Consider the following 12886-nt stretch of genomic DNA (forward strand, 5'->3'; position numbering starts at 1 on the left):
ATGGGGACTTTCACACCCTCATTTACAACCACACAGTAGAACTTCAGGTAAAGGCTGTGCCCACATAGCCCTTGCAATGTGCTCAGGCTGTGGGTTTTACTGACCAAATGCCATTTAATTTCCTTTTACTGTTTTTACCTTATTTTTATTGTTACAAAAGAAACAACTCATTCTATCATCGTTTTTCCCTTCCCAGCACCATACTCATTTTTAACAGGACTAATTGCTGTCCTCTCTTCCACACCCTGGCATGTGCATTTGGAATGCACAATGACAACAGCATTTCAGTGCAACTTGCTGTGTTATTCTTCACAAATTCCTAAGTACTGAGCAGCCTCCTCTGACTACTACAAGAGCTCTTGTGTACACATGCTCAGGCACACAATGACCACATTTTGGATATTTGAGACCAGATAATCAACCCTTCCTTTGAGAAACGACAATATAAAGCATATTTAAAGACTTTATAAGTCTTCTGCATGGATGAGATAAACATTTTTTTTTAAGCTCTGCAGGCTGTATGGATTTTTAAACACAAGTTATCCTGAAAAGAAAACTTGGACAAAATGCTTGGTGAAGTTTATCTAGTAGCTGGTTAGTAAGATCTGCAGATAGTCAGGATGTCAGATGGGGTAAAACATCAGCAGGAATCCTTTGAATTTCAGCTCACTTCAGTGGTTCTAAATCAACTTACACCAGGGAAGCCCCATCAAGAGAGGTAATGCAGGATCATCCCACCTGGGTCTCCTTTGGATACAGACACCAGGAAGGTTGCAAATCCCAGCAGCTCTGGTCTCCCTCTAAATTAAAGTTCCTCTTAATACTAAGTGGATACAATGAAAATGCATGTGTGCTCATGCACCTCAGAATTAGGCTGTTAATCAGTTGTTTGTGCTCCTGGAGTTTATCTCCTCCACACCTCCCTTCTCCCTGGGGAACTGCCTTGCTGCCACTTTATCTGCAGCTCTAAGGACAACACACTGCTTCGTTTTTAAATTCTCCTCCAGTGCTACTCCTGAACCAAGCTCTTTGGAGAGGGGGGCTCCACTAGCTGTAATTCCCATTAATTCCTCTTATGATTAACAGGTCAGCTCACTCCACTCTGATGACAGTGGGCTTTGGAAGTCCAACTCTATTGAAATTATCTATGCATAAAAGACAATCATTACAGGAACAAATGCCTCGCTGAGACTTTTATCAGCTGTGTGCTAGCTGCTTGCTGTTGTGCCTCTAATTTAGAGAGGCACAGGCTTTAGAGACAGTGGGGAAGGCTTCAGCCCCCTTGCTCTACAGTGGCTCCAGGCACAGGAACCTCTCTTCTGCGCTGGGCGAGATGTTGATTATAAAGTTGTGGAGGCAATCACTCCTGGAGAGGGGCAAAGGCAGGTGGGAGTGCAGGGAAATTACAGAAACATTCTTCTGAGTGCATCCCATTACGGCTGGTGGTAATTACACATGCTGATCAAGGAGGAGGGCTTCCCAGAACCTGCTCTGAAATTACCAGGAGGGAAGAGAAGGTGAGAGAAAGAAGGAAAAAAAAAGGAAAAAACCAGGAGCAGCAAAACAACCATCAACAAAGGCCACAGACATCCCCAGGCTGCCTGGGAGCAGGGACAGGAGAGCCACCTCCTCCCTGCAGGCAATCTGTGCTGGTGGTCACTCAGGGGAGACCCACAGAGATAAAAAGGCAGTAAGGCCAGCTGAAAAATGCTTGTAAAAAGGCTAATGGTCTCAGGTCCTTCTAAACCACCTCAAACACTGCTAAATCACTTTTACTTGCTTTCTGGTGGGTTTTGCTTAGGTTTATACTGATGCACTGCACATCCCTGTGTGCAGGTCAAAACCTGTGTGGATCCACCAGCCAGCCCACAATGCAGGCAGTACTGCCAGGCTCTGCAGGTTCTTCCTCTCATCTTTCCACTTTTTTCACTAGTTCCACAGGAATAAATGAAGCAACCAACTTTACAACATCCTCCTTTCAATATGCACTATTGGGAGTTACTGTAGTAATAAAAACCAGAAGGAAAGGCAAGAATTTTCATTGCAACCACTGTGCAGCTTTTCAGTCCTGACCCTGGAACTCCTGACAATGTGTCACCACACTATTAAGAAATATTCATATTAATCCCAATTGTAAAGCTCTACATTCAGCCAATTAAACTGCCTGAATGGCTGAGCTCTCCTGCAAACCTTTGCACTCTCCTTTTCATTTTTTTAAAAAGTGCTCTCTTAGGGAAAGGAATGGTTTCTGCAGAGATGAGCCACCCAGCTCCTTCCAGCCCTGCTGTGTGTGTAAAATGTTCTTGGCTGCTTTCAACCCCTGCACATTAATCTGTGTGATGGAGCCTGTCTCCTTCAGTGTTCCATCATTTCTCTTTGAGGCGAGTGAGACAGAGCTGTTCCACTTGGCATCACATACCCTCCCTGCCCCCTTCCCAGGGTGTTTTTTTTTTTTTTTTACTTTGTTTTGTTTGTTTGTTAGTTTTGTTTGGTTTGGGGTTTTTTGGGGCTTTTTTTTGTATTGCCAGAATAGCTCATTAGCCATCACCCCTGCCATGTCTGGACCTGAAGAATATATTGCTGTAGCAGCCCACAGATATATGAGACAGCCAGGGTGCTCAGAAACAGAACTGGAAGATTATGGTTTTAGCACTTCAAACTATGAAATATACCAGTGCTCCCTTCCTGCAGCTTAGAACACATACCTTCTTTCTCCCCCAGCCAGTTCTTTGCCTATATCTTAACCTGGAGGGACAGAAACTGTTTCTTGAGTTAAGGGCTGCTGGAAACAAACCCCAGACAGGTCTTTGAGTAGTGATGACTGGGATTTGTTTGTGGGCAAGGTGAGCCCACTGTCCCACTTTGACAAGGTCTTGCACTAATAAATCAGAGCCTCTCCCACATACAAAGGGCTATCTGATACAAAGCCAAGTATTTTTACTAACCCCACTCCTGGGACATGGATTTTCATGCCTGCCTGCCCAAAATCTGCAGACATGAGGATACCTTCTGAACTATCCATGTGCCACCAAAGCCCCATGACAAATCACATTTCTTCAAGTCTTTATTAAATACTAAAATGTTCTGTTGTTGCAGCCAATAGGGTTCCCCCCAGAGGAAGCTTCAGCTGCAGTCTTGTCTGCTGGGAAGCATAACCTTGGCTGTGCCCCACACAGAAGAGATGCATTAATTGCTGCTCCAGATGGTTCCTTGCCACAAGTTAGGAAGGACAATTCCCTTCTTCACCCTCATCACCTCGGGTATTGCACTCCATGGAAACACCCAGAACCTGAGGAATGGAGCAGGAGCTGAGCAGAGAAGGGCCACAGACCTCCTTCACACCCAGTGCCAGCTGCCTGACCACACCTGAGTTCACCATGAAAGGGATGAGCATCTCTTCCATAGATGGGGCTCCCCAGGAGGGCAAATGGATGTGAAGGATAAAAGCTGCCTAAGGATGCAAAAGCATCCTAAACCCTGCCAGTTGCTGGTAATCCAGCAGCCGCAGGCATCTGCAGCACATCTCTGTGTTTTGGAAGCTGCAATGGGAACACCATGCACTTTCCCTTTTTTCCAAGCATCCCTAAATCCTTGGCTCACGGCATTCATACAGTGATTAAACACACAGTTCTCTACACTGAAACCCCATAAAAACAAAAATCCAGATGGGGAGTGTCCCCATAAACCAGCCGATACCTGCCAGCAGCTGTAATCTTGGTAACATCAGATCTGCACAATAAATGAGTTCATTTTACTGGGGCAGGGTTTTTCTACAAAATGGAAATAAAAATTGGCTTGTGAAGATGAACGATGCCTGTGAAACTTTTTTGCTGCACTTGATTAAATACATACAACAAACCCATTTTTTCTCTACTTGAATGATAAACTCAATAGTCTAAAATTAAGCCCAGCAGGGTAAGTAAGATCCTGTATAGATTTCAACAGATACTATCTTTTTTTTTTTTAAAACCTGACTGCAATGTATACACATTGAAAAATCACTTGAGTACCTCTGACACCAAACATAAACACAGCGAAAGCTAAAAATCATGTTGCATTTTTATCCTGAGACATCCTGCACCGCAAAGTACAGCCCTGGTTTGCCATTTCATGATAAACCAACTCTGCTTTTGATCACTTTAGTGTGTAACCATGGATGTGAATGTACATTAGTATTACGAAAAGAAAAAGCCCAATCACAGAAGCACACCAACCTGAACCACATGCTTCCCAACCAAAGGGTATTTGTAGATACCAGAATTACCATTTCTCTTCAAGACAACTGATCCTTTTAATGAAAATATAAGAAGCCCTAGAGAAACTCTGGTTGATCGTTATTAAATGCACAGGCCTCATACTTTTTTTTTTCCCCCCGGGAAAATGACTGAAGCTTGGCTTTAGCATAATCCTGAAGATTATTTACATCTTCTGTATTTTTTCCACTGCTGCCGAAGAATCAAGGCTCCTTAGAAAGTCACTGCCAGAGAAACATTTTTTCCCTTCATTTCCTCTCTCTTTTACATGCTTTCATGCATTCTTTCTTGCACAGGAACAGTGAATACGTATTGAAGGTTAGGATTTTTCCCTTTTTTTCCCCCCTTCCTTCTCTCAAAGAATTTTGTCCATTTGCTGCCTAAGAGATGATAACGACTAGTACTTAAGAGACAAAAGATGTGGTTGGGATGGGGAAGGGGTGGAATGGTGCAGCTGTCTACTCTCTTTGCTGGGGGGTTCTCTGGGGAAGGGCAGACACCTCGAGATTTTGGCAAGCAGAAATCCCTGGAATCTAGGAAGGGGCAGTGTGCACTCTGTCTGTCTCCCTCCTCAATCCCCAGATTCCAGACGTTTGGTGAACGGGAGCTTAGGTTGCCTTTCAAACATCTTTTTTTTCCTCAGCAGAAAAACCTAAGAGAGGAAAAATTGTGGCTCCTCAGAAGGCAATGGAATGAGCTGTGTCTCTTCTTTGGAGGAAAGGGTTCCAAAACACTGCAGTTTGTTTTTTTTATCCCCTGAATATTGGGATGCTTTGGGGAGGGAATCTTACAGGGATGCTTCAAGACAAGCACTTTGCTTTCTGCCTCAGCATTCTTTATTAGTTCCCATCACACAACCTCCCTTCCTCTCCTGCTTCTGCCCTATCCATTCCAACGGCTGTGCACAGGGAATGAAAACAATTAAATACTCTTAAACAGGCAGGGCTGCCACAGGCATGGTAATGAGGTCATTATGCACCCAAACATGCTTTCTAAAAATAAATTACATTCAGGTATAGAGACGTCCTGGCTGCACAGTGCCCAGGGAATTATCTTAATGCAAAATCTCTAACAGCCTGGTTTGGTTTAGTTATTTCAAAGCAAACCTGGCCTCATCAGGACAATAACAAGGGCTTGGCTGATGCGCAGCATCACAGATTTCAGCTCCTCTCAGGTCAAGGGGAAGCCAAGAGAGCCAGTGCTCTGCAGGGCCAGACCTTGTGCTAGAGCCAAGGGTCACCTCTCAACCCACCAGGGCCAGGTGTCATCACAGGTCAGGACCAACATCTCATCCCACTTGTGTGACATGCTTCCTGTCACCAGTGTGGGGACAGACAGTGCCAAGGTCTTGCCTACAAAGGATCCCATCTGGCAAGCAGACTTGGTTAGAATTACACAGCAGCCTGGGCTGCAGGAGGCTCATTTGTAGTAATTAGAAGCATGATATGGGCACATGGGAGGACATCAAAGGACACTGGTAGCTTCGATGGCACAAGTCTCTATTTTCAGTGGTCAAGAGACAAAAACTCCCATTTGCCCTTGAGCTTCTCTTAATAAACCAAAATTATACAGAATTCTTTTTTTTGGTGGGGTAACCAGACAAGTCACTACAAAACCCACTCCGGGGGAAAATTAAAGGTCAACATTTTTATTTTAACATGTGCAATTCATAGAATCATTTAGGTTGGAAAAGACTTCTAAGATCATCGAGTCCACCCATTAACTAGTACCACCACATCCACCACTGAACCCTGTTTTGAAGTGCCACAAGAGACCTGTGCATGTGTATGCACAGACACACACATTCCCTGCTCCAGTGCACAGCCATATGGACTGCTTTGCTTCCCCAGCCTCCCAAACTGAATACAAACAAGGCTTCATGTATATCGGAATCTGCTGGAAGCTTAACATTTACTTGGCTTTTATGTAAACACTTACGTGAATTACACAAATTTCAGCCCAGAGTCTCAGCACCCCGCGGTGCTGAGCCAGATAATTCATTACAATTAAAAGCAGAGAGGGAGGCAATCAGGCTCACCCTCCACTGGGCGAGTACAGATTTGCTCTCCCAAACGGTTTCCAATTTGTCTTCTGGAGGAAGCCCCACTGGCATTTGCATGGGAACGCTGCTCCTGCAGCCAGGGCCAGGCTGTGTGAGCAGGGAGATGTCACAGACACCAAGGGAGGACGTTTTGGGCTGTGCCTGTGTATGCACCATCAGAGTAAGGCAGCACCTGCTGAAACTCACCTTGCAGGCAGGTGAACACTGCCCTGGGTACACATACAGAGCATCACACCCCGACAGAAGCACTTCGGTAAGAACAATACTGATAATAATAATAATAATAATCAAGAAAAGGCATGTGGATGGTGCTTGGGATATGTGCTGAGTTAACTGTTTTACTCGTGATCTTAGAGGTCTTTTCCCACCTTAAGGATTTTACAATGTGCCATAAGCACAAACTGCAAGGCAGCATCTATTCCCCAGATCTCTGCCTTTCTCACTCAGTATTCATAATATACTAAGCTATTAAAACTACCCTGTGAAATATATCCTATAGCTGACAGTGCTGAAGACAAGTGGTGTTATCATTTGGTATTTCTTCTTTTGTTATTACAGTGAATCTTCCTACATCTCTGAAAATAATCCAATTATTGCTTACCACTGGTAAGGTCACTGTTGCTTTGAACAGAGATTTGGGTAATACTCTTGATTACTCTTTAGCAAATATTGCTGAGACTTGAGCAGAAATTCAGAGAGATTGGAAATCCATTTATCTGGAAACCACAGATGGGAAAATATTCACACTCTAGTGGATATAAACAACAAAAAGAAGGTACCATTTCTCTGCCTTATTAAAAAAATATTGGTTTATCTGAAATCAACAGCATAGATATATTCAGCTATTAAACAATATATGATTTCTCATATCATATAACCTTCAAAATACAGCAATCATTGAGTCATTATTAAATGTTCCCATATGGGCTTCCAAAGGTATTGAACTACTTAAGTGTACTATATGGAAAACAGCAAAAGATTTGTATCACTTGTGGGAATAAAAGAGCTCCTGAAGAAAAGCAGATATCAAAGATCAATCTGTAATAAGGAAAGGAAGTTAACATCCCTTACAGTGGTCTTGGAGATAATTTTTCTGCATGGAGCCAATGAGATAACATAATTGATAAAATCAATAATACAAAATACAGATGGTGCCAAGAAAAGGTGTCTATTATAATTCCTTTGGTGCAATTAATCATAGGTTCTTTACTGTCAGACCATCTCCACGTAATGGCAAAAAAAAAGGGGGGAAAAATACTTAACTCTTTTTGTTATTTTTCCTTAAGAAGGAATTAATCATATTGTCAGTGGAAGATGCTTTTTCTGACATCACTTTACTCGAACTGGCCGACTGATTAAAAACAAAACACAGCAAGGACTTGCTATCCTTCTGCTGAAAGAGTAGAGAAATGCTCAGATTAACCCCTGAGTGTCCTCACAGCTAGGAATGACCCATCTCAGCGATACCACCAGAAAACCCAAACAAGCAACCCTCGACAGGGGGAAGGATGAGAAATTCCAACAGCTTTGGGGGTGTCCAGGGCTGCCTGACCCATGGATGGCTTCTTCTCCTCCTCCCCTGCCTGCAACCACATTGTTTGCTGGATAGCTTCCCCCCAACATCCCCACAACACATCTTCATCCCAGAGCAGGGATCTGTACCCGGGTCCGGGCTGAACTCCTGCTCAGCCCTGGTGGGTTTGGCACAGTGACACCGCTATGTCCCTCTTAGAGCTGCATCTCTCTTTTTCTCCACACCCCTTCAGCCTCTTGTTTCCAGCACCGCAGGCGGATAGCGCCAGGGAGGGATGTCACAGTGCTGTGCCAGGAGTGAGACAGCCAGTGACATGGCCCTGGGGACACAGACGGGTGAGCAGCACAGCGCTGCACCGTCTCTCTCCTAGGAAACCCTCCCCGCCTGCCTCACATGCGCCAAAATCCCAAGGGCATAGTGAAGAGTGGAAATTGCATCAAGAAAACCTATTTAAAGTGATACCCCACTGTCATGCAGCAAAGGAAAAACGTGTGCCTCAGCTTTCCAGATGACTCTATTCCCTCCAGAGAGCTGCCTGTGAGCAAGCTGCCTGCCCAGCATCCATGAATGACATGGCAGCACTATCACAGAGCCTAACCCTGCCTTTGTCCTGCCAGCCTTTGCCTCCTGTCTTCCCATCTTGGACCACGAAGGGGACAAAGAAGGCCTGGGGAGGAGAGAACCACTGCAGGGCAGCCACTGCCTAGTAAAGACACCAGGGGAACAGGATGCTCAGGGAATGAGGATGCCCAGGGCATCCTCAGACACACTAATTCCTCACTGATGGCTAATGAGTACCATGGGGCTCCCGCTCATCTCCCAGCTCTGGCTTCTCCCCTCTCTCCCCGCAGCCAGGAGGCAGCGAGGGGCTGCACAGGCATCCAGACATGTTTTGCAGCATGAGGAAACGCTCTCATCCACTCATTTAACATGTTTTCTATTTTGAACCTCAGTCCTGATGCCTTTCTCCCAGTTGCTTCTTAATGCTTTCCTCATCAATGCCCACACCCACTCTGCAGCAGACACCTGCAGGCTTTTAATTGCTCCTGGATTGCCTTGATTAGATGATTTCGGGGACCTTTGACTTTTCTCTCAAGAGGTATCCAAGAGACAGGCATAAACTCAGTGTCAATCCAGAGTGCTGGGCTCTGTTTTCTCTTGTACATACACAGCAGCCAAGGCTTGGGTCTGCTTACACCATCCCTGGGCATCTACAGTGCTATGAAATCAGCATGCAGAGGGTATAAAACACTGTCTAGCAGCGACTACACTTCCACTGGGCTAGGGACTCATGCCTCATGGCCTTATTTCTACAAAAACCTATGTATGTTGCCAAATAATCCCCTTTTTCCTACATAGTAACTATATCTGGAATTTTTTTTTCCCCGGCTCTTTCTCTAAAAACGTGTTTCTTAAGAGAAAAAGTAGCAGCCTGAAAAACTGAAAACTGACTATTTAAGAAATAAATTGTATCAGTGCCTTAGGAAGAACATGAGCTATTTTAAGCACATTAGGCCATAATGTTAAATATTAGCAAACAGAGGGAGAAAAAACCACATAGTTTTGTGCTTCTTGTTAATGGCACTAAACCCCAGCACACAGGAAAGCCCAAGGGACAGGATTTTTAAAACCATCCTGTGAGCTGCAGAGTAACCTCCAGGTTAAAAGTGCATTAAGACAATTATAATCAAAACACCTCTCTCAAGGGTGGATCTCAAATCCCCGTTTGGGGACAGGTTTAACTTCTCAGTAATGAACACAACCAAACCACACATTGTTTTGCTGCTGGTGGCAGGAGTAAGTTATCCTGGCCACCTCTCTGGGGCTGGCACTGGCACAGGGACCCAGGATCTGCTGCTGCAGGATGCAGGCAGCGTGGGGGAGCCTGGCACGCCAAGGGAGCCAAGCATGACGAAATGCCCAGGCTCCTCACAGCATCCCCCTTCCAAAAAGTAGTCTGGGTGAGACAGGCTGAGACCTAAGAATTGACAGACAACTCTGACGTAAATGAACACATTCAGCATCCCAGGAGAGGCAGGGCAAAACACAGAGCCAGGTAGGAACCATTGCCTGTGACTATGCTGGCACAGCCCAGCCTTGATGCTGCCAGGGTTTTCAAGGAAGAAATAAATTGAAAAAAAAATCATTATAAACCCCCCCAAACTCAGCTGACAGATCACTTTTACAGAGATTTGCACAGACACTGGAGGAATATTCAAAGCACAGTTGTGTTTAATATTTTAAGTTTACAAACAGCACCTGGTAATGCTGACTGGGTAGAGCACTTCCCAAATTTAGATCACCAGGACCAAGAGAGGATACACTCTAACCTGCTTTTAGCCAGGGGAGGCTGCAAGTAGGAAAACAAAACAGTAAGGGTGAATTTAATGCAGAAACCCGAGCTGGCTCATTAGTGTGGAAGCAGCTGTCAAAGAGCTCAAGTCTGCACCAAAGCACCCACCTGGCCAGCTGAGCCCAGCTATTGAACCCAGTGTGGATGAGACTTCACCGGTGCCACCACACAGACCAAGGCAGCTGGAACAGCCAGCAAACACCACGTATGCAGGGATTTCATAAATCCAGTCCAATAACTGGCTGCACAGAGCAAATGCATGTTGAAATAATGCACAATATCAAGGTTCTCATCAGGGACGAGTATGTCATGAATCACTAGTGAAGCCAAATTTAAAAGGATATTGATGCCCAGGCATCCCATTTGGTGCTCATATAACATATGGCGCATGTGAATTTTATAGCTTTTGTATTAATCTGCCCAGAATGCCATCACTTTGTGAGATTTCATGAAATATTAAAATTAATGAGGATAATTTATTTTACAACTCTCGGCAAAGGCCCTGGGAATGATAAGAACCTTCTGAGTGATTAAATTCACTCAGGTTTGTGACTCGCAGCCCTAATATCTGGTGTCTGTTTGCTGAGTGAGAGAAAGACATGATGTTTTTCAAGCTGGTTATTTGATGTATTGGCCTGAATTTATTTATTAAGGTTTCTACAATCCATTATCACTGCAGGAAACAGAGAGGGAGGGATGATAGACTAAGCATGTTTATCAAATCACATGAAATCTATGGAGATATTCAAAACAATTCTCTCTAGCCACTGCAGGAAAGTGCAGGCACCTTTATTGATAGCCCCACTGTGCATTGCATGGTTGGCTCTCAAAAACCCAACAGAAGACTATGATGTGTAAGGACAATATAGGAGAAGGCTGAATTTTCATGTCTTGTGATGGACACAACAGTGCTAGAGTCATTTCTGAAGGACTCTTTCCACTTGTGTGCACAAGAGTATTTGAGATATCAGCAGGTGGCAAAATGCACGTGTGCCAAATGCACAAACCAGGCCATGACAGACAGCACTGGAAAACAGCCGGGGCCAAGATATTCCCTGCTAGAATGATTACTGTGGAAGAGAGTGGTTTCTGCAATGTGTATCAGGAAGATTCAAAGCCAACAGCTGCTGGGAACTTTGAACAACCACTAAATTCAATAGTAAATCTCTGATGAATGGCTAACACCTTGCAAATCTTTTCAAGAGCAGGGAATGGTATCGAACTAGCAGCCTGCTGCAAAACTATGTGCGCACAAGAAACAAAGTCAATGTTTCGACCAACTAATAATGAGAAGGAAGGGTTCATGCAAGGTGCCTCAGTCCAGCCACCCGCCCCAAGGGGTTGGTGAATTGATTGTGTGAGTAATCGTGTGCGCCTTGGATTTTGGCTACGTCTGTGCATGCAGGAAGAGGCAGTGGAAGAAATCAAGTGCAGCAGGATATTGTTGTGTAACAGCCTCGGCTGTGCTCATGTCTGAGAAAACAGTTAGCAGTCCCTGTACCTGAAACAGATCACGCACCAACTCCTGCAAAGGTTACTATTCTCTTATTTCCTATTGCAAATCGGTTGACTGAAATCCTCTAAGCTTCACAAGCAAATAAATCATCCTAATAAACACAAACTGAAGGGAATGGGTGGAGACACATCTGCTTAAATGAGCACACAACTGGTAGTTACTGAACAGACAGCTATGAAAACTTGAGTCTGTATCTACGGAGATGTTTCCCAATAAAAACCATCTTGTTAATACCAAATACTCTTGGACTACTTCTCCACAATGTAAAAAAATCATGTGCAAAATTACATTCTACTTCCAAGATGCCATACACATGAACAACAGAAAAACAATATTATGAAAAAGGAATTTCACAGTTCATGTTATTGTGCCAAAATAGCTGCACTGCAACCAAACACACCAACCACACCAGCCACAAAAGAGCCAATGTCTGCCCAACAGCAGCCCACAGTCAGAATCACAACTGATAAGGACAATGATGATGATAAATGAAGTTGGACCAACAACAATTGGCTCTGAATTACACTTTGATTCTATTATTCCCATCTCCCAAGACACACATGCTCACTATATTGAGAACATATGGTGACATGTAGATTTGAATCTATTTCAAAGGTATGTGGAGTCACATAAGCAGAGCAGGAGCGTGTGATTGCTCCAGCCAAGACACTCGTTTATTCTTCATATGCATTTATGTGTGGGAATGGGCTCGTCAGCATTGCTGCTTGGTTCATCCATAATTAACATCTGGATGCCAAAGAGAATGAAAGCTGACACAAGATCCAAGTATTCTAAAACTCTGCAAACTCTCTGGATATTTGAAAACTAAAAAAATATCTTGACCTGAAAAGGAGACTTCCATTCCCAGTTTAAGCATGTGCTAAATTGTACAGACATGTTGGTTCAGGGTGTTGACCCCATGTCTTAGCTGGTAAGGAATGACTTTGGAAGATGGACTGATCACACAGTAATGCAGAAACAAGAAGAGATTTTGCTTTAATGACTGTTTTCTGGGAAATGATCAAGTGGAACCACAGAATCACAAAATTAATTAGGTTGGAAAAGACCTTTGAGATCATCAAGTTCAACCTATGGCCTAACCTAACATGTCCTCATCAACTAAACCATGGCACTGAGTGCCACATCCAGTCCTTTTTAAACATGTCCA

The 12886-nt window shown here is 44.1% G+C and overlaps 1 protein-coding gene across 2 annotated transcripts in view; it reads right to left on the reverse strand.

Annotated features, from left to right (window-relative positions):
• PRICKLE2 (prickle planar cell polarity protein 2) overlaps positions 1-12886 on the reverse strand; it is a 103038-nt gene that overhangs the window by 59261 nt on the left and 30891 nt on the right. The window lies entirely within an intron of this gene.

This window comes from Pseudopodoces humilis, chromosome 13 (assembly GCF_049639895.1).
Source record: "Pseudopodoces humilis isolate 2021_Gansu_Grassland_sample_001 chromosome 13, ASM4963989v1, whole genome shotgun sequence".
NCBI classification, from domain to species: domain Eukaryota; kingdom Metazoa; phylum Chordata; class Aves; order Passeriformes; family Paridae; genus Pseudopodoces; species Pseudopodoces humilis.